At 42.2% G+C, this 23,512-nt stretch overlaps 1 protein-coding gene across 2 annotated transcripts in view; it reads right to left on the bottom strand.

Moving 5' to 3' along the window:
• Window positions 1–11,928, bottom strand: part of LOC118371681 (synaptosomal-associated protein 25-A) — a 75,096-nt gene extending 63,168 nt beyond the window's left edge. For both annotated transcript variants that reach the window (XM_052524017.1, XM_052524016.1), the window contains exon 1: window positions 11,760–11,928. The gene's annotated coding sequence lies outside the window, so the exon portion shown is untranslated. The remainder of the gene's footprint in view (window positions 1–11,759) is intronic.
• Window positions 11,929–23,512: the final 11,584 nt, after the last annotated feature.

The following is a 23,512-nucleotide window of genomic DNA, read 5'->3' as shown; positions in this document are numbered from 1 at the left end:
TCATAGACGATATGGCTGAGCTACAGTCAGGCAGATTTAATCACTGCAGGGCCAGTAATGAAAAATATTGAGATGGCTTCATTCGAATTCCCCACACGTTCCCTTATCTTATGAGGCGACCATATTTCATGCCTTGTCCAATCACAGAGTACTTACAGAACGCTCTCTCCACCCCCACCCCTGTCGGCTGGCTCTCCCTCGTGTGCCTGCAAATGATCTCGCCTGGAAAACTTAAAATGACTGTACACATATTCATCAAAAAAAGAACCTGCCTGGTACAGAACCACAAACACATTACATTGCTGTCTGAAATCAAAATGAACGAGGGAATGAGAATTTCAAGGAGGTGCTTTAAATTCCTCAGGGATGCAGCTATGTGGTTGACTCATGCACCCAGACCAAACAAATGTTCAGTTAGACTGGCATTTCCTAACCTTACAGACAAACCGACACATAGCCTGTTCTGACAATAGACGGAATCATTGTTCTGGTCCAGCACTTAAACAGAGAATAGCTCTTTGTCTCTGTGTGTGTGTTTGCGTGCATGTTGGCATGCTCACAGTGGCCCTTTGTTTTGCAACGGCTGCCATTTTCTCTTCTTCCTCTGGTTAATCTCAGTCTATGCTCCAGCTAATACCACACACAGTATCCACCACAACAACACCATTTACACATCAATATGTGCTCTGTGGTGTATGTTTAATCTGTGAAATATTAGCCTATGGAATAAGAATGAGTCCTCTTTAAATCATCGTAAACTACAGAAGCATATTGTGAGGACGTTTTTGAAATAGGGTCATCTCTCTTCTAAAGCCTGTTAACACTGGGATATAAGGTAGCTGACCCTGCTGTTTATGCTGGGATATAAGGTAGCTGACCCTGCTGTTTACACTGGGATATAAGGTAGCTGACCCTGCTGTTTACACTGGGATATAGGGTAGCTGAGCCTGCTGTTTACACTGGGATATAGGGTAGCTGACCCTGCTGTTAACACTGGGATACAAGGTAGCTGACCGTGCTGTTTACACTGGGATATAAGGTAGCTGACCCTGCTGTTTACACTGAGATATAAGGTAACTGACCCTGCTGTTTACACTGGGATATAAGGTAGCTGACCCTGCTGTTTACACTGGGATATAAGGTAGCTGACCCTGCTGTTTACACTGGGATATAAGGTAGCTGACCCTGCTGTTTACACTGGGATATAAGGTAGCTGACCCTGCTGTTTACGCTGGGATATAAGGTAGCTGACCCTGCTGTTTACACTGGGATATAAGGTAGCTGATGCTGCTGTTTACACTGGGATATAAGGTAGCTGACCGTGCTGTTTACACTGGGATATAAGGTAGCTGACCCTGCTGTTTACACAGGGATATAAGCTAACTGACCCTGCTGTTAACACTGAGATATAAGGTAACTGACCCTGCTGTTTACACTGAGATATAAGGTAACTGACCCTGCTGTTAACACTGAGATATAAGGTAACTGACCCTGCTGTTTACACTGAGATATAAGGTAACTGACCCTGCTGTTAACACTGGGATATAAGGTAACTGACCCTGCTGTTTACACTGGGATATAAGGTAGCTGACCCTGCTGTTAACACTGGGATATAAGGTAACTGACCCTGCTGTTTACACTGAGATATAAGGTAACTGACCCTGCTGTTTACACTGGGATATAAGGTAACTGACCCTGCTGTTTACGCTGGGATATAAGGTAACTGACCCTGCTGTTTACACTGAGATATAAGGTAACTGACCCTGCTGTTAACACTGGGATATAAGGTAACGGACCCTGCTGTTAACACTGGGATATAAGGTAGCTGACCCTGCTGTTAACACTGGGATATAAGGTAACTGACCCTGCTGTTTACACTGGGATATAAGGTAACTGACCCTGCTGTTAACACTGGGATATAAGGTAACTGACCCTGCTGTTAACACTGGGATATAAGGTAGCTGACCCTGCTGTTAACACTGGGATATAAGGTAACTGACCCTGCTGTTTACACTGGGATATAAGGTAACTGACCCTGCTGTTAACACTGAAATACAAGGTAACTGACCCTCCTGTTTACACTGGGATATTGGGTAGCTGACCCTGCTGTTTAGACTGGGATATAAGGTAACTGACCCTGCTGTTTACACTGGGATATAAGGTAGCTGACCCTGCTGTTTACACTGGGCTATAAGGTAACTGACCCTGCTGTTAACACTGGGATATAAGGTAACTGACCCTGCTGTTTACACTGGGATATAAGGTAACTGACCCTGCTGTTAACACTGGGATATAAGGTAACTGACCCTGCTGTTTACACTGGGATATAAGGTAACTGACCCTGCTGTTTACACTGAGATATAAGGTAACTGACCCTGCTGTTTACACTGGGATATAAGGTAACTGACCCTGCTGTTTACACTGGGATATAAGGTAACTGACCCTGCTGTTAACACTGAGATATAAGGTAACTGACCCTGCTGTTTACACTGAGATATAAGGTAACTGACCCTGCTGTTTACACTGGGATATAAGGTAACTGACCCTGCTGTTAACACTGGGATATAAGGTAACTGACCCTGCAGTTTACACTGGGATATAGGGTAATTGACCCTGCTGTTTGCATTCATGACCTTCTCACACCACTCAGGCCGTTTCAAAAAGCTGATTGTCCTCTCAACATCACCTCTCTACAGTTGATTGTCCTCCTCCAATCCTCAATACAAAACACACACAAAAATGTGTACCTGCTTCTCATCCATCAATCAGCCAAATCAAACAAAACCAAATATCCCCATGTACTGCAGAGCAGAAGCCCTATATCCCCATGTACTGCAGAGCAGAAGCCCTATATCCCCATGTACTGCAGAGCAGGAGCTCTATCTCCCCATGTACTGCAGAGCAGAAGCCCTATCTCCCCATGTACTGCAGAGCAGGAGCTCTATCTCCCCATGTACTGCAGAGCAGAAGCCCTATATCCCCATGTACTGCAGAGCAGAAGCCCTATATCCCCATGTACTGCAGAGCAGGAGCTCTATCTCCCCATGTACTGCAGAGCAGAAGCCCTATCTCCCCATGTACTGCAGAGCAGGAGCTCTATCTCCCCATGTACTGCAGAGCAGAAGCCCTATATCCCCATGTACTGCAGAGCAGGAGCTCTATCTCCCCATGTACTGCAGAGCAGAAGCCCTATATCCCCATGTACTGCAGAGCAGAAGCCCTATATCCCCATGTACTGCAGAGCAGGAGCTCTATCTCCCCATGTACTGCAGAGCAGAAGCCCTATATTCCCATGTACTGCAGAGCAGAAGTGCTATATCCCCATGTACTGCAGAGCAGGAGCTCTATCTCCCCATGTACTGCAGAGCAGAAGCCCTATATCCCCATGTACTGCAGAGCAGAAGCCCTATATCCCCATGTACTGCAGAGCAGGAGCTCTATCTCCCCACGTACTGCAGAGCAAAAGCCCTATATCCCCATGTGCTGCAGAGCAGGAGCCCTATCTCCCCATGTGCTGCAGAGCAGGAGCCCTATCTCCCCATATACTGCAGAGTAGAAGCCCTATCTCCCCATGTGCTGCAGAGCAGGAGCTCTATCTCCCCATGTACTGCAGAGCAGAAGCCCTATCTCCCCATGTACTGCAGAGCAGAAGCCCTATATCCCCATGTACTGCAGAGCAGGAGCCCTATCTCCCCATGTACTGCAGAGCAGGAGCCCTATCTCCCCATGTGCTGCAGAGCAGGAGCCCTATCTCCCCTCTGACGGTGGCAGACAGTCACCTCTGTGGTCTCCTTGTGTAGTGTTACGGTTAGGGCCAGGGAGGCACCCAGCTGGGCTGGTCAAAAGCAGCTCATTCCCTTCCTCTTGGGAACATTAACTAACAGCAGACTGCCCCCGGAGGGCCTGGGAAATATGACAAATATGATGAACACAACAAAGAGCGGCCGCCGCAGAGGTCGGCAAGGGACAGGGGAAGAGAGGAGAGAGGTGGGATGGGGGAGAGAGGGGAGAGGGGTGGGAGGGGGTAGAGAGGTGAGATAGGTGAGATGGATTAGGAGAGGGGTGGGGTGAGGTGGGGAAAATAGTGAGAGGGGAGAGAAGGGAGAGAATGGGAATGAGAGGTTATGGGAGAGGCAGGAGGAGACAACCTGTTACAAATCAATAGATCTATAGAGAAAACCTGAACCTACTGTACCAGACACTAGAGCTGGGATATGATCTGAACCTACTGTACCAGACACTAGAGCTGGGATATGATCTGAACCTACTGTACCAGACACTAGAGCTGGGATATGATCTGAACCTACTGTACCAGACACTAGAGCTGGGATATGATCTGAACCTACTGTACCAGACACTAGAGCTGGGATATGATCTGAACCTAATGTACCAGACACTAGAGCTGGGATATGATCTGAACCTACTGTACCAGACACTAGAGCTGGGATATGATCTGAACCTACTGTACCAGACACTAGAGCTGGGATATGATCTGAACCAAATGTACCAGACACTAGAGCTGGGCTATGATCTGAACCTACTGTACCAGACACTAGAGCTGGGATATGATCTGAACCAAATGTACCAGACACTAGAGCTGGGATATGATCTGAACCTACTGTACCAGACACTAGAGCTGGGATATGATCTGAACCTACTGTACCAGACACTAGAGCTGGGATATGATCTGAACCAAATGTACCAGACACTAGAGCTGGGCTATGATCTGAACCTACTGTACCAGACACTAGAGCTGGGATATGATCTGAACCTACTGTACCAGACACTAGAGCTGGGATATGATCTGAACCTACTGTACCAGACACTAGAGCTGGGATATGATCTGAACCTACTGTACCAGACACTAGAGCTGGGATATGATCTGAACCTACTGTACCAGACACTAGAGCTGGGATATGATCTGAACCTACTGTACCAGACACTAGAGCTGGGATATGATCTGAACCTACTGTACCAGACACTAGAGCTGGGCGATATGGACAAAAATACATTAAAGAGATAAATTGACTGAATCAACACCATAACGATAAATAGGTTATAACAATGTCCACCAGTTTTTTATATTACCCTTCAAACTACTACTGCTAGTTTGAATGTAGTAGCTATCAATTGTCCCAACAATCACCCATATTAGCAAACTTCATTTTAAACTTCACATTTCTCTAGTATAGCCTACTTATGATAATGAACGATATCAGCTAAATGTCCACAATAAGTGGTCGGTTTGGTCGGTGTCGATCATTTTCAGTTTATTGTTCCAGCGCTACGAGACGGGTCGGGAGCCTGTTTTGAATTAAAAGCATGACCATCCAGTTTTTAATGGACTGAGACGATAAAACTGTGTCGAGATGCACAGGCACGCCAAACCTGCAGCAGAAGCTTTTTAATGTTGTGATATTTGATGGAATTGAATGGCAAGGGGCACATTGAAGCACCCAATCCCCATCCCTGCAAGGAACATGCAGATACAATTACAGATGGTTTACTGATGCTGTGGTAATAGATAATCAAAGTGTTTTGTCTTAATCAATATTGATTTGTTTTATTATCCCCGTAATCATTGTTTGTCTCTGGAATGTGTTTGTACTGTAATACATACAGCCTATTCAGAGTCCTACCCCACAATATTCCATTCAAACACGTTGATGTTCCAATTCCGTGAACACATTCATGGCTTATATTTCACTGATTTATGGCAATTTTCCCCACCTAATTTATCTGTGATCCAAATGGATAGGCTGTCATCTGGGACACATTGAATTATGTGGGGAAAATTGCCATGAATCAGTCAAATAAGCCCCAAAATGTAATTTCTCAGTTGTCCAGCGACAGCAGCCGCGGTAGCCAAGATGTGGCAGCATTAGAGGCTATTAAATATTTGAGGAGTCATAAAGACAAAGACATTAAAAAGCAATTAGTGGGCCCCCGGGCCAAGAAACACATTCTGACAAGACCCTCACTCACAATAGCTAATAATAATAGCTATGTCTGAATGACATCATATTATTCCCTAGTGGACTCATTGAATTACATACAGGATCTCTGCTATTCTTCTTCTCTTCCTCTTCTTCTGTCCAATCCCTCATGATTATCTTTACATTTGGTTAACTATTAACATGAATAGGTGTTAATACATGTAATAAGCATGTTCTAACCTAATATTTAGTACATGTTACTAGTATCAAGCAAAAGAGAGAGATGTGCATAATCCACTATGAAAAAGACTTTCAGACAGAGAGAAGAATAACTCATTATGAGTCTAAATCCAGTCAAGACAAATATGCATTGATCTGATTGGCCAGGCAGGAAATTGAAGCATGTTACCTACAATTGTCCCTAATTGATATTCTCTATATTCCCGTGAAGCTTTAGCTCAGTGAACCAATATCTGCATCATTATCATATTACGGCTATACGAAGAACACACACACACAGATTAGATCAAATCAAAATCTCTCAGGGAAATCAAATGTGTGTGTGCACGCGCATGCATCCGTGCCGGCGAGAGAAAGAGAAAGAGAGAAAGAGAGAGAGAGAGGAGAAAGATCCAATCCCAGGCAGTGATATGACAATAAAGCCAATGTATTGCATACAGACAGAGTGTCATTACTCATTCACTATGAATTCTGATCAGGCAGTTCTAGGTGCAGTATGTGCAAGCCAGAATAAAGTAAGTAGCCTTGGCTCACAACAGCAGGAGCCAATCTCCTGTTTCTATAGTGTGATGTACAAGCAACCCCTGGACAGGATACTAGTCTATCACAGGGCCTTACCCCCAATCTATCTCCTTAACGCTGAGTGCCAAGCAGAAACACATAGGGTCCCATAATTGTTTATTTTTTACTGTCTTTTATATGACTTGAACCCCCAACCTTCCAATCTTAGGGCAGACAGTCTAACAACAACTGAGTTGTTTACAAGCCAGAAAAACCCGGGCATAATCTACCAGAACCCCCACTGCCTTCACTGCAGCATCATAAATGACCCAGCCTCAGATTGACAAAGGTAGAGCAACAATATCACCACAGAGACTCGCTTCATTGGCTTCTGAATAAGATACAGTAATGGTGTTGAATGCAGCCCAGAGTCAACACAATACTAATGTGTATCTAGCCTATTGTCAGGCACCTGAGCTCCCTATAGGACATGTAATGGTGAACAGCCCAAGCACATTCATGTTGACGAGACCAGATGACTTGGTTAATAACGTGGCTCACTGAAGAAGGGATACGATGGCGATGTCCGTGCTTCAGTCCAGACCAGCGAGGTTTCAACCAATCATATGCCTCGTAACTCAACACAGAGGAATCCTTCCACCATACAACTGACTGGGAAGATGCTCTCTGTGGTCACAGCAACTTGCAGCACTAGACTTACTACTGTTGCAGTCTGCGTCATACCCTGTTACTGGCAGGCCTGCTCACACCATATGTCTTGTCATCACTGACCAATGTAATGTTCTAAAAACAGAGATAGTTGATGAGGTCTATGAAAACCAACAAATATTCTTTACAAAAGCTTTGATGTTATATGTGCTGTATGATTTGGAGAAGGTCCAACAACAAGAAGACAAACAATATTTACCAAAGATAACTCACCCTAATCATATTTGGGCATCTCTACTCGAAAGTAAACATTTAGTAGATGTACTACTGTACCTGCAGTGGATTAAATGTTTTGATGCATTGTCATTGCAGTATAGAAGATTAAAGGTACAATCTCTCTATTTCTCTCTCTCCCTCTCTCTCTTTCTCTCACTAATCCTTTCATTCGCCATTATCTTCTCTTTTCCATAATTCTGAGGAACATCAGCCCCTCTTCTGATTGGTGGGTGGTGGGAAGAGAGGATCATGGGAAAAACCCCAGTAGCACCAGAGAAGAAGAGCTCAGATGGTAACAGCCCGCAGAGTGACACTCCAGCATCTCTCACTATTATTACCAGTGAATAATTGTTAGCGACATGCTCTGTGGGGGTCCATGGGTTAGGTTTCTGGCTATATAAACACAATTTGATTGATTAAATAGCTGAATAGTGCAATGCAGCTCAGTAAAGTACATTGAAAACCAACAACCATGTTGATGACTGACATTTGCAGGAAATATAACTATATGACTGTCAGCCAAATGGAATCATTAGTTGGAGCCAACATAACATTATAGAACTATCTCAAAGACTGCAGTGCAAGGTGACATCATAGCTTCTCTGTTTCATCTTCACTATAAAGACGAGGGGGCTTTGGGTATAGAAGAATTCTACAACATCTTCTACCAAAATTGTACAACTCCTTTGTCCCAGGGCTGATGCAGACTTGCTATCGAGAGATTCTCCCATCGATGCGTCCCAGCCATGTGTCATAGGCAGTGACGGAGGGAACGCGCCAAAGTCCTCAATCTTCGGACATCGCCATAGCTTCCTCTGCTCTACAGCAGCAGCCATTTTGTCTTATTGTTTACTACCTGATTGTCTCAGGGAAAATGAGACTAACTCCATTGTGGTAAAGAGTAGATGCCAAATCCTCTCCCCTCCTCCTCCTGTTCCACTACTGTCATCAGGTCAAAGGCAAGGTTAACTCTCTTGGTGAAACTGATGCTACTGGAGTAGGCCTTTGTTATGTAGTGAAACAGAATACGCTGTACCTGATAGAAGCCTATACATACTCTGAAAAGCTTAAACATAGTGTTGGATTGAATATTATCATATACATACTCTGAAAAGCTTAAACATAGTGTTGGATTGAATATTATCATATACATACTCTGAAAAGCTTAAACATAGTGTTGGATTGAATATTATCATATACATACTCTGAAAAGCTTAAACATAGTGTTGGATTGAATATTATCATATACATACTCTGAAAAGCTTAAACATAGTGTTGGATTGAATATTATCATATACATACTCTGAAAAGCTTAAACATAGTGTTGGATTGAATATTATCATATACATACTCTGAAAAGCTTAAACATAGTGTTGGATTGAATCTTATCATGCAACATACTTTAATGTTTCCCCGTATGTGTTAGATCTTATAGGTTTCTGAATTGATAATAGCCTACACAAAAATGGCCAGATTATGATATCAATACAGTCAATCCCCACACATATTTTGCAAACGGAACCATATTCCCTACAAAGTGCACTACTTTTGACGCGAGCCCTATGGGCCCAGGCCAAAAGCAGTGCACTAAATATGGAATAGGGTGCCCTTTGGGATGCAAAATACAGTACTTCCTGACTGAAAACCTAATCTACAGTCCTTTTCCAGGGCCATGAACCTAGAATAGCGTCCACTAGTCTACGTTGGTCAGAACGTCACATTACTCAACATCAATACAGACCTCATTATAGAGATACCATCACACACAGTCCCCCTGACATCGAGCAAAATGCACGATTCTTCAGCTTCCTCAAGGCATACAGTACATCACAAATGCATGTCGAATTACAGTAGAATGCCATCGTTCTTTTAGTTGACAAGCATCATTATCAATCAGTAACAGTGAGGAATTTATTCGTTGGTATGTTTGGCAAAAAAAGGTGAAATTATTAATCCAAGGCTGCAATCATATAGATTGTGATATAAATTAAATGTTCTGAAATCGATTCACTCCCAACGGACTTCTTGGCCAAATGTCCATTTCATTATAGCTTTTTTAGGGGGACATTTGGTAATTGTCGGCAGTCATTTACTGATATCTGGAGAGTATATGCTCAGAAAAAATAGGGATAGCCGCATGCACCAATACGCACAATGCACAGTTCAGCAAATCTATAGATTTCAGCTCGGTATACCAGACACACACACATAGAGAGAGAGAGCGAGAGAGAGAGAGAGCAGCTTTATAAACGAACAATAGACTGTTCCGAAAAACAATCAACCGCTACCGCTGGGTGATGGTACATGAGTCACCATTTACTCGTGGAAAAAGCCCTATAGTGCCGCCCACGCTCTGCAGTCAAACCGATGGAAGCCGCATGATGCGATATGGTAGGCTATAGCAGCCATGTCAACCGAAAGCATGCGTTTCATTTTATTTTATTTGTCAGCTCAACATGGGCCCTCTCAACACTCCATTCAATGCTGGATTCCTTTCATATCTAACGGCCTGTTACTAGCTTCTCCATTTTGATATTATCTCTCTCTCTTTCCTCTCTCTCTCTCTGTCTCTTTCTTTATGTCCCTGTCTCTCTCTCTGATGTTATGGCACAAGAGATTGAAAACTCTCAGGTAGAGCAATGGGGAGATGCGACGGTGGTCCAACATCACGTGGTGCTGAAATCTAAAAACAGTATTTCCAGGTGCGACCTGCGAAGAAGAGCACGTAGAGGAGCACGTGACCTACATAACTAATTTGCCGCAAACCTTAAAGGTCTGGTCAGCAATCAACCAACGTTCCACTGAGCCATGATGGAGAGAAGACCATTGAAATGTACATACATCATAACAGATTTGGTGTCAATTTCACCACATGCTTCGTGCTTGACAAGTCGATGATCTAAGGATCTCATCTGTGGTTTGATGTATTCGAGGTGCAGTGCATATACGTATAGGATGGCGTGGATGGCTGGGGGCTATAGGATGTCATAGTGCGGGTTTCACCGTCCTCCCCCGCTCTTCTCGCCTCGAGCCCCCGCCCATCCTCTAGCACCGGGAAGACACAGACGTAATTACCGATGCTTCGTCACCTAAATGGCATGGCAGGGATGTGGCCATTTTGACGCAACAAACTGAGTAGGCTACAGCCAGCGAGCACGGACGGGCGTACATATATAGTGGCATATTCATGAAGAATGTCGGTCGTGTCTCCCCTGTTTACCCCCCCTCCTCCTCCCATCGACACACTCTGGCGCAGTTTACTATAATGACATTCCCTAAATCAATTGAGGACCCCTTCTTTCACCCCTTTGGGATGTTTCTCCCCAACTGCATTTTTAACGCATATTAAGGCTCCAAATCTGCACTAAATCACCCCTACTTTTGATTTGATAGACTTACTATCATTCACGATTCCCCTGCGGCATCAGCAGTGGGCTGTTGCCTACCCACATTTGAGAAGCGGTCGTAAAATACCATCCTCTTAAGCATCACTCGCGGGAGTGATAAACCAGCTCTGCGCAAAATCCCCAAAAGCTTCTAAATATACACACGTTTCAAAGCATGCTGGTGCAAAACACAACAAGTCATATCTAATACGGGTTGAATATCTAATAAAGCCGTGTCTTTGTTTAATGTATTGTGCGTGTTCGTCTGCATATTTTCTGAGCGAGTTTGAGAGCAAGAGAGACAACAGCGCAGCCGAGCCCCAGCTGTCATTGTCCAAGGTGCTGAAACGCAGAAAACGCCCACACCTTACGCATTAGCACATTCAGCATCCTTCAATTTCAGAAAATCGACTGCTCGTGGAGATTTACACGCACAGCACAAGGTACATGTAATTAGAAAGAGGCAAACGCGGCATGGCTTTCTCTAATAACAATACACATAGCCTATCATTGATATATTTCAAAATCAGGCATGCGAATTATACAAAAAGGCAACGAATAAACCTTTATTAATCAAGTGGATCGTCATGCAGGGTTTATCAAAACATATCCTCCGATGCTCTCAATCGAAAACGGCTTCACAATTCAAAACCGAGTACTTCATTTTGTACTGAAAATATTTTGGTGAAAACCCCCGAAAATAAAACATTTGCGTTATAATAGAAAATATAAATCTAAAGTGTTCTCTTACCTGTACCGTGGTCGGTGGCTTGCAGTCAGCAGGAGGAAATGTCTGCGTATTTCAACAACTAACAGATATCACTCCCGTTCTGTGTGGACTGGATTGCTGCAAAGGCACTGCGCGTGGTTGATACCTCCTCAGTTCTTCAATGGAACGCAGCAGCTCTGCCCTAGTCAAAGATGGCAGTCGCTTTTGACGTCAGCAGCTTTTAATAGATAGGCCTATCTGTCAAAAAGAGAGGCACTTCTGTAAGCTTGGTAGTGGGCAGCTGCATGCGCACCGGTAACTGCTCAACGGAAATCGCCATGTATTTTTTGGGGCAAACAACAACCTGTGAATGTGTTTACATGTGTCGTGTCATGGTATCACATTTCAGCCATCGATTCTAAACAGTTTCTTCCCTAAAACATATATTTATGTAGAATTATTTTTGTCGCTTTATGATGAGAAATAGGTAGCATAATAGAATAGATAGGCCTACACATGCTCGGTATGACGATATTATTGAGGATCTACTACTATAACGTGTGATTTAGTCCTATTGAAACAAACAGCACCCGCACAACAACATAACCATATTGGATGCTCTGAAACAGAATTGTGAATAGTCTATAGCGTTATACTAATGGGTTACTTTCTCTTACAGCAATGACGCATTTCTTTTTTATCTCTTGACATTTTACAGTCATTATTTTCCTGACTCAGCCACATTTTAACCTAACAATGCACACTGCATTTCAGTTACTGTGAATCCCAAACAAAACAGTAAGAAAACAAAGTAAAGGTTTGAATCACTATTCTAACTTCTGTAAGTTAGGGGAGGACGGGTTGGTTGTCCCATGGGTTGGTTGTCACAGTGCTAATTACTCCCAATCTAAATGGAGTTGTGTAATCATTTTAAAGTTAAAATGTGTGAATTCATTTAAAACTTCTTCATGATTGGTGGGTCCCCTGTGGGACGTTGAGCTAACGTAGGCTAATGTGATTAGCATGAGGTTGTAAGTTACACAAACATTTCTCAGTACATAGACATATCTGATATTGGCAGAAAGCTTAAATTCTTGTTAATCTAGCTGCACTGTCCAATTTACAGTAGCTATTACAGTGAAAGAAAAACAAACTATTGTTTGAGGAGAGTGCACAGTTTTGAACATGAAAAGTTATGAATACAGCAATTTAGCACATTTGGGCAGTCATGACACAACATTTTGAACATAAATGCAATGGTTCATTGGATCAGTCTAAAACGTTGCACATACACTGCTATCATCTAGTGGTCAAAATCTAAATTGCAGCTGGGCTGGAATAATATATGATGGCCTTTCTCTTGCATTTCAAAGATGATGGTACAAAAAAATACAATAGAACGGTTGGTTTTGTCTTTGTATTAACTTTTACCAGATCTATTGTGTTATATTCTCCTACATTCCTTTCACATTTCCACAAACTCCAAAGTGTTTCCTTTCAAATGGTACCGAGAATATGCATATCCTTGCTTCAGGGCCTGAGTTACAGGCAGTTAGATTTGATATGTCATTGTAGGCAAAAATTGAAAAAAAGGGGTGGATCCTCTTAAGGCCACTGAGACGCTAGCCACTAGCCCAGGGAAATGCGTAGCGCCAAATCATATAGTACTCGTTAAAACTCAAACTTTCATGAAATCACACATGCAGGGTACTCAATTAAAGCTACACTCGTTGTGAATCGAGCCAACTTGTCAGATTTTAAAAATGCTTTTCGGCGAAAGCATGAGAAGCTATTATCTGATAGTATGCACCCCCCCGAAATACCTGAACGAGACGTAAACAAAAGAATTAGCCGGCGCTACACAAAACGCAGAAATAAAATATAAAACATGCATTACCTTTGACAAGCTTCTTTGTTGGCACTCCAATATGTCCCACAAACATCACAATTGGGTCTTTTTTTAGATTAATTCCGTCCATGTATACCCAAAATTTCCATTTATGAAGCCTGTCTGATCCAGAAAAAAACAGCTTTCCAAAATGCAACGTCATTTTTTTTTATTAAAAAAGTTGCCTATAAACTTTGCCAAAACACTTCAAACTACTTTTGTAAGTCAACTTTAGGTATTTGTAAACGTTAATAATCGATCAAATTGATCACGGGGCGATCTGTATTCAATAGCACCAAGTCTTGAAATCATGGACGATTTTCTCTCTTTCATAACTACCCACGGTGTACCCTCTGACAGGAAGTGCCTATTCCTCATTTCACGGATGGGCGGATGGGAATTATTTTTTTTCATAGGTGAAGGTAAAAAAAAACATGGAATTTTCTTTATAAATGTTTGAATTATGGGAGTATCCATGAACAATTATGTTGTTGGGGATGGTTGTCACATGGAATGTGGGGTTGGTTGTCACATGGAATGTGGGGTTGGTTGTCACATGGAATGTGGGGTTGGTTGTCACATGGAATGTGGGGTTGGTTGTCACATGGAATGTGGGGTTGGTTGTCACATGGAATGTGGGGTTGGTTGTCACATGGAATGTGGGGTTGGTTGTCACATGGAATGTGGGGTTGGTTGTCACATGGAATGTGGGGTTGGTTGTCACATGGAATGTGGGGTTGGTTGTCACATGGAATGTGGGGTTGGTTGTCACATGGAATGTGGGGTTGGTTGTCACATGGAATGTGGGGTTGGTTGTCACATGGAATGTGGGGTTGGTTGTCACATGGAATGTGGGGTTGGTTGTCACATGGAATGTGGGGTTGGTTGTCACTATCAACATTGCCACTGCCAGTTTACAATAAATCCCAAGCTCTTACAGTATGTGCAAGGAAGAGATCCCTTCATTGCTTCTCTCTTATACCATTTTTTTCTGTCACACACCCACACATTCATACACAAACACATTTACTCAATATGTCGTTCTCAAGACACAAAATGCTGAATTTTTTTTAGTAAATATAATTTGATCAAAGAAAGGCTCTGTATGCCATGTTGCTTCATTTCCTGTTACAAAATAAGTTACATTGTGACCTCCAACCCCATTCTGTGTGACATCCAACCCCATACTGTGTGACATCCAACCCCATACTGTGTGACATCCAACCCCATACTGTGTGACATCCAACCCCATACTGTGTGACATCCAACCCCATACTGTGTGACATCCAACCCCATACTGTGTGACATCCAACCCCATACTGTGTGACATCCAACCCCATACTGTGTGACATCCAACCCCATTCTGTGTGACATCCAACCCCATACTGTGTGACATCCAACCCCATACTGTGTGACATCCAACCCCATACTGTGTGACATCCAACCCCATACTGTGTGACATCCAACCCCATACTGTGTGACATCCAACCCCATTCTGTGTGACATCCAACCCCATACTGTGTGACATCCAACCCCATACTGTGTGACATCCAACCCCATACTGTGTGACATCCAACCCCATACTGTGTGACATCCAACCCCATACTGCGTGACATCCAACCCCATACTGCGTGATATCCAACCCCATTCTGTGTGACATCCAACCCCATACTGTGTGACATCCAACCCCATACTGTGTGACATCCAACCCCATACTGTGTGATATCCAACCCCATTCTGTGTGACATCCAACCCCATACTGTGTGACATCCAACCCCATACTGTGTGACATCCAACCCCATACTGTGTGACATCCAACCCCATACTGTGTGATATCCAACCCCATTCTGTGTGACATCCAACCCCATACTGTGTGATATCCAACCCCATACTGTGTGACATCCAACCCCATACTGTGTGACATCCAACCCCATTCTGTGTGACATCCAACCCCATACTGTGTGACATCCAACCCCATACTGTGTGACATCCAACCCCATACTGTGTGACATCCAACCCCATACTGTGTGACATCCAACCCCATTCTGTGTGACATCCAACCCCATACTGTGTGACATCCAACCCTGCGATGGGGCTGGTGGGACTGGTGGACAGAGTGTGTTTGATGGCTTATTACTCCATATTGGAATATGATATGATAATATAAAAGGTCTCCATTTTAACCTTACTCCTAATATTGAAAAGAGTCTTGTAAGATATACAGGTCCTGAGAAATAAACATAAGAGTAAAAGGTGTGACAACAAACCCCGGTCTCCCCTACTCATGCGGAATACTTTTTTCAGGAGAAAGCAATGATAGAGCTAGTTCTAGTGGGACCAGTGCTGACAGTAGAATTAGCAGAGGTAATGAAGCACACACAGACGCACGCACGCACGCACGCACGCACGCACGCACGCACGCACACACACACATGCATGCATCCACGCACAAGTATATACTATTTATTCAACTGCACAACCAGAAGACACTACCCACTTTACATTTGTAAACACAGTCCCACTTGACAGCACATTCATGATCTATTATTCTATTGTGTACATACCAGGCTCTTACTATGCATACTAGTTGTACTATTCCTTGATTTGACTCCAATAATTATATTGATTATTGTACTGTTATGTTGAGGTTGCTAAGCACACAAGCATTTCACTGCACCTTTTATACCTGCTGTAAACTGTGTACATGACCAATACAATTAGATTAGATTTGATTGGAAAGTACAAGCCAATTCTTGCTGGCTTGTTCGGGGGAAATTGCAAGCCTGACCTCTTACAGCCTATCTTTTGGTGTGCTTAGCTTTCACTAGAAACCACGATTGCTTCTTCCAACCTATGTCTTCAGCCTATGCCAGCAACACCTAACCCTTGTCTTACAGTACATGTATTTAAGACAAGGAAATTCACAGTCATGTATGAGGGATGTATCAATATAATCATAAACACATGGATGATAAACACAGGCTTTAATTTCGGATCAATCAAAGGAAATGAACCCCGGGAAATTAGTAGTTGATATTTCCTAATGAGCAGTGTAGACTTCTCCAGGCAGCGTGGGAATGTTCCCCTCTCCTCTCTACCTCTGTTTGGCAGTCTTATACATGTATCTTCTATGGCTCTGAAGCCTTCCTGTCTCCTAAATTAATGATAATGATAACACTGAATGAAAAATCCAGTTAGAGAAGAGAAGAGAAGGAGAGAAAGAAATAGATGGGGAAAGAGAGATGAGGAGAGAGAGGGGGATGGAGAGAGCGAGAGGGAGAGAGCGAGAGAGGGGGAGAGAGCGAGAGAGAGGGTGGAGGAGAGAGGGTGGAGGAGAGAACGAGAGAGGGGGAAAGAAGATTCTTGCAGGCCATTCCATTCATGAAACCAGCTGATAGTAACAGCATGTATTTATAGATAGCAAGCTATTTTGCAGTTCCATACTACCAGTACCATGAAATGTTGTATATTTGTAATACAGAACATAGTAGATATGAAGAGTTTATTCCAAAACACAGGTATTGTTTAAAGAAATTATGAAAAGATTGGTATGTTTTTTCACTATCTAATAATGGTATGGGGTTATTCACTATCTAATCATGGCATGAGGTTATTCACTATCTAATCATGGGGTTGTTCACTATCTAATCATGGCATGAGGTTATTCACTATCTAATCATGGTATGGGGTTGTTCACTATCTAATCATGGCATGGGGTTATTCACTATCTAATCATGGCATGGGGTTATTCACTATATTAACATGGGGTTATTCACTATCTAATTATGGCATGGGGTTATTCACTATCTAATCATGGCATGGGGTTATTTACTATCTAATCATGGCATGGGGTTATTCACTATCTAAACATGGGGTTATTCACTATCTAATCATGGGGTTATTCACTATCTAATCATGGCATCATGGGGTTGTTCACTATCTAATCATGGGGTTATTCACTATCTAATCATGGGGTTATTCACTATCTAATCACAGGGTTATTCACTATCTAATCATGGCATCATGGGGTTATTCACTATCTAATCATGGAATGGGGTTATTCACTATCTGATCATGGCATGGGGTTATTCACTATCTAATCATGGGGTTATTCACTATCTAACCATGGCATGAGGTTATTCACTATCTAATCATGGGGTTATTCACTATCTAATCATGGCATCATGGGGTTGTTCACTATCTAATCATGGGGTTATTCACTATCTAATCATGGGGTTATTCACTATCTAATCACAGGGTTATTCACTATCTAATCATGGCATCATGGGGTTATTCACTATCTAATCATGGAATGGGGTTATTCACTATCTGATCATGGCATGGGGTTATTCACTATCTAATCATGGGGTTATTCACTATCTAACCATGGCATGAGGTTATTCACTATCTAATCATGGGGTTATTCACTATTTAATCATGGGGTTATTCACTATCTAATCATGGCATGGGGTTATTCACTATCTAAACATGGGGTTATTCACTATCTAATAATGGCATGGGGTTATTCACTATCTAATCATGGCATGGGGTTATTCACTATCTAAACATGGCATGGGGTTGTTCACTATCTAATCATGGCATGGGGTTATTCACTATCTAATCATGGAATGGGGTTATTCACTATCTAATCATGGCATGGGGTTATTCACTATCTAATCATGGGGTTATTCACTATCTAACCATGGCATGAGGTTATTCACTATCTAATCATGGGGTTATTCACTATTTAATCATGGGGTTATTCACTATCTAATCATGGCATGGGGTTATTCACTATCTAAACATGGGGTTATTCACTATCTAATAATGGCATGGGGTTATTCACTATCTAATCATGGCATGGGGTTATTCACTATCTAAACATGGCATGGGGTTGTTCACTATCTAATCATGGCATGGGGTTATTCACTATCTAATCATGGCATGGGGTTATTCACTATCTAATCATGGCATGGGGTTATTCACTATATTAACATGGGGTTATTCACTATCTAATAATGGCATGGGGTTATTCACTATCTAATCATGGCATGGGGTTATTCACTATCTAATTATGGCATGGGGTCATTCACTATCTAATCATGGGGTTATTCACTATCTAATTATGGCATGGGGTTATTCACTATCTAAACATGGGGTTATTCACTATCTAATAATGGCATGGGGTTATTCACTATCTAATCATGGCATGGGGTTATTCACTATCTAATCATGGCATGGGGTTATTCACTATCTAATCATGGCATGGGGTTATTCACTATCTAACCATGGCATGGGGTTATTCACTATCTAATCATGGGGTTATTCACTATCTAATCATGGGGTTATTCACTATCTAATCATGGCATGGGGTTATTCTCTATCTAATCATGGGGTTATTCACTATCTAATCATGGCATGAGGTTATTCACTATCTAATCATGGGGTTATTCACTATTTAATCATGGGGTTATTCACTATCTAATCATGGCATGGGGTTATTCACTATCTAAACATGGGGTTATTCACTATCTAATCATGGCATGGGGTTATTTACTATCTAATCATGGCATGGGGTTATTCACTATCTAAACATGGCATGGGGTTGTTCACTATCTAATCATGGCATGGGGTTATTCACTATCTAATCATGGAATGGGGTTATTCACTATCTAATCATGGCATGGGGTTATTCACTATCTAATCATGGGGTTATTCACTATCTAACCATGGCATGAGGTTATTCACTATCTAATCATGGGGTTATTCACTATTTAATCATGGGGTTATTCACTATCTAATCATGGCATGGGGTTATTCACTATCTAAACATGGGGTTATTCACTATCTAATAATGGCATGGGGTTATTCACTATCTAATCATGGCATGGGGTTATTCACTATCTAAACATGGCATGGGGTTATTCACTATCTAATCATGGCATGGGGTTATTCACTATCTAATCATGGCATGGGGTTATTCACTATCTAATCATGGCATGGGGTTATTCACTATCTAATCATGGGGTTATTCACTATCTAATCATGGGGTTATTCACTATCTAATCATGGCATGGGGTTATTCACTATCTAATCATGGCATGGGGTTATTCACTATCTAATTATGGCATGGGGTTATTCACTATCTAATCATGGGGTTATTCACTATCTAATTATGGCATGGGGTTATTCACTATCTAATCATGGCATGGGGTTATTCACTATCTAATCATGGGGTTATTCACTATCTAATCATGGCATGGGGTTATTCACTATCTAATCATGGCATGGGGTTATTCACTATCTAATCATGGCATGGGGTTATTCACTATCTAATCATGGCATGGGGTTATTCACTATCTAACCATGGCATGGGGTTATTCACTATCTAATCATGGGGTTATTCACTATCTAATCATGGGGTTATTCACTATCTAACCATGGCATGGGGTTATTCATATCTAATCATATGGGGTTATTCACTAAATCATGGAATTATTCACTATCTAATCATGGGGTTATTCACTATGGGGTTATTCACTATCTAATCATGGCATGAGGTTATTCACTATCTAATCATGGGGTTATTCACTATTTAATCATGGGGTTATTCACTATCTAATCATGGCATGGGGTTATTCACTATCTAAACATGGGGGTTATTCACTATCTAATCATGGCATGGGGTTATTCACTATCTAATCATGGCACTATCTAACCATGGGGGGTTATTCACTATCTAAACATGGCATGGGGTTATTCACTATCTAATCATGGCATGGGGTTATTCACTATCTAATCATGGCATGGGGTTATTCACTATCTAATCATGGCATGGGGTTATTCACTATCTAATCATGGCATGGGGTTATTCACTATCTAATTATGGCATGGGGTTATTCACTATCTAATCATGGCATGGGGTTATTCACTATCTAATCATGGCATGGGGTTATTCACTATCTAATCATGGCATGGGGTTATTCCTAATTATGACATGGGGTTATTCACTATCTAATTATGGCATGGGGTCATTCACTATCTAATCATGGGGTTATTCACTATCTAATTATGGCATGGGGTTATTCACTATCTAATCATGGCATGGGGTTATTCACTATCTAATTATGGCATGGGGTCATTCACTATCTAAACATGGGGTTATTCACTATCTAAACATGGGGTTATTCACTATCTAAACATGGGGCTATTCACTATCTAATCATGGCATGGGGTTATACACTATCTAGTCATGGCATGGGGTTATTTACTATCTAATCATGGCATGGGGTTATTCACTATCTAATCATGGGGTTATTCACTATCTAATCATGGGGTTATTCACTATCTAATCATGGCATGGGGTTATTCACTATCTAAACATGGGGTTATTCACTATCTAATCATGGGGTTATTCACTATCTAATCATGGCATGGGGTTATTTACTATCTAATCATGGCATGGGGTTATTCACTATCTAAACATGGCATGGGGTTGTTCACTATCTAATCATGGCATGGGGTTATTCACTATCTAATCATGGAATGGGGTTATTCACTATCTAATCATGGCATGGGGTTATTCACTATCTAATCATGGGGGGTTATTCACTATCTAATGGCACCTTGGCATGGGGTTATTCACTATCTAATCATGGGGGGTTATTCACTATCTAATCATGGGGTTATTCACTATCTAAATGGCATGGGGTTATTCACTATCTAATCATGGGGGGTTATTCACTATCTAATCATGGGGTTTATTCACTATCTAATCATGGGGTTATTCACTATCTAATCATGGGGTTATTCACTATCTAATCATGGGGTTATTCACTATCTAATCATGGGGTTATTCACTATCTAATCATGGGGTTATTCACTATCTAATCATGGGGTTATTCACTATCTAATCATGGGGTTATTCACTATCTAATCATGGGGTTATTCACTATCTAATCATGGGGTTATTCACTATCTAATCATGGGGTTATTCACTATCTAATCATGGGGTTATTCACTATCTAATCATGGGGTTATTCAATATCTAATCATGGCATCGTGGGGTTATTCACTATCTAATCATGGGGTTATTCACTATCTAATCATGGGGTTATTCACTATCTAATCATGGGGTTATTCACTATCTAATCATGGGGTTATTCACTATCTAATCATGGCATGGTTATTCACTATCTAATCATGGGGTTATTCACTATCTAATCATGGGGTTATTCACTATCTAATCATGGCATCGTGGGGTTATTCAATGACAGGCATGTATTTGCTTAAAATCTATCACTTGATGGTGTCCTTTCAGAGGGACAAATAATGATGTTGTTTTGCAAAATGCTGTGTATCCGCCTCACTCTCAGATAAATGAGTAGTCTTGCTAGGTTTACACAGTCAAATGCAACAAATAACTACTTTTTTTTCAAATAAAGAACTGTACAAACGATACAATTGTGATATCAGTACAGTAATATGAGATATGTATGTAAAACATTTACATTTGACATGTTAGTCATTTAGCAGATTCTCTTATCCAGAGTGACTCACAGTTACTGTTTCCGTCTTTAGATAGCTAGAGGAGACAACCACATTTCACAGTCAAATATGATACAGACATCACATTCCAGCTGAACAATATTGTGTTTTGCAGCAACAACAAAAATACTACACATCTCAAATCTATCAATTAAACGTCTGAGAACAGTAATATTTTAAACGCACATGAGGGTACACACAAGCAATCTGAAAAAACACAAATGTGAAAAATGGTTGGATATATAGCTTTGGAAATGAACTCTTCACAGTGACACAGCTTAAAATGACCCGCATCCTGCATCGTCAGTTATTTATTTGATTATTTGAATAAAACATCCTTCATGTAAAGGTAAGAACACAGTCACTGACATTCTGTCTTGGAGAAGAAGAGTATCTCACATGCTAAACAAGATCTCTCTTTTATTCTCATCCTCTCTGCCTGTCGTTTTTCCTTCTCCAGGACATTAAAGAAAACGTCAAACTTTTCAAAAATAGTCCCTTTGAAGTTGTGAGTGTTCTGGTTGGAGGGGAGGGAGGGAGGGATAGATAGAGGATAAAGTGTTGCTGTTTTTAGTGGTCAAAGAGCAGAAGCAGTGGCTGGAGAGGGAGATTAGCAGTAACAGCAGAATGATCAACTCTGTATCAGGCTAGCCTGTACCCTCTGACATCCCATCTCTCTCAGAATGGTTTCATTCTTATTAAACTACTGAGAGAGGGAGGGGGACAGAGAGAAAGATGGAGGTAGACAGAGAGAGTGAGATAGGGACTGAAGGAGACAGAGAGAGAGATAGAGAGAGGGAAGAGATTTGCAAGAGAGATAGAGTGAAAGAGTGACGGGGAGGAGAGATGCGGAGAGGGTGGGGAGGATGTATGGTGGCGGAGAGGGTGGGGAGGATGTATGGTGGAGGGGAGGGTGGTGGAGGGGAGGGTGGTGCAGGAGAGGGTGGTGCAGGAGAGGGTGGTGCAGGAGAAGGTGGTGGAGGGGAGGGTGGTGGAGGATGTATGGTGGAGGGGAGGGTGGGGAGGATGTATGGTGGAGGGAAGGGTGGGGAGGATGTATGGTGCAGGAGAGGGTGGTGGAGGGGTGGGTGGGGAGGGTGTATGCTGGAGGAGGGTGAGGAGGATGTATGGTGCAGGAGAGAGTGGTGGAGGGGAGTGTGTGGGGGATGTATGGTGGAGGGAGGGTGGGGAGGATGTATGGTGGAGGGGAGGGTGGGGAGGATGTATGGTGCAGGGGAGGGTGGGGAGGATGTATGGTGGAGGGGAGGGTGGGGAGGATGTATGGTGGAGGGGAGGGTGGTGGAGGATGTATGGTGGAGGGGAGGGTGGGGAGGATGTATGGTGGAGGGGAGGGTGGGGA

This window comes from Oncorhynchus keta, chromosome 8 (assembly GCF_023373465.1).
Source record: "Oncorhynchus keta strain PuntledgeMale-10-30-2019 chromosome 8, Oket_V2, whole genome shotgun sequence".
NCBI classification, from domain to species: Eukaryota; Metazoa; Chordata; class Actinopteri; order Salmoniformes; family Salmonidae; genus Oncorhynchus; species Oncorhynchus keta.
Note: the sequence above shows the minus strand (reverse complement) of the source record. Positions and strands in the feature narration are given on the sequence as shown.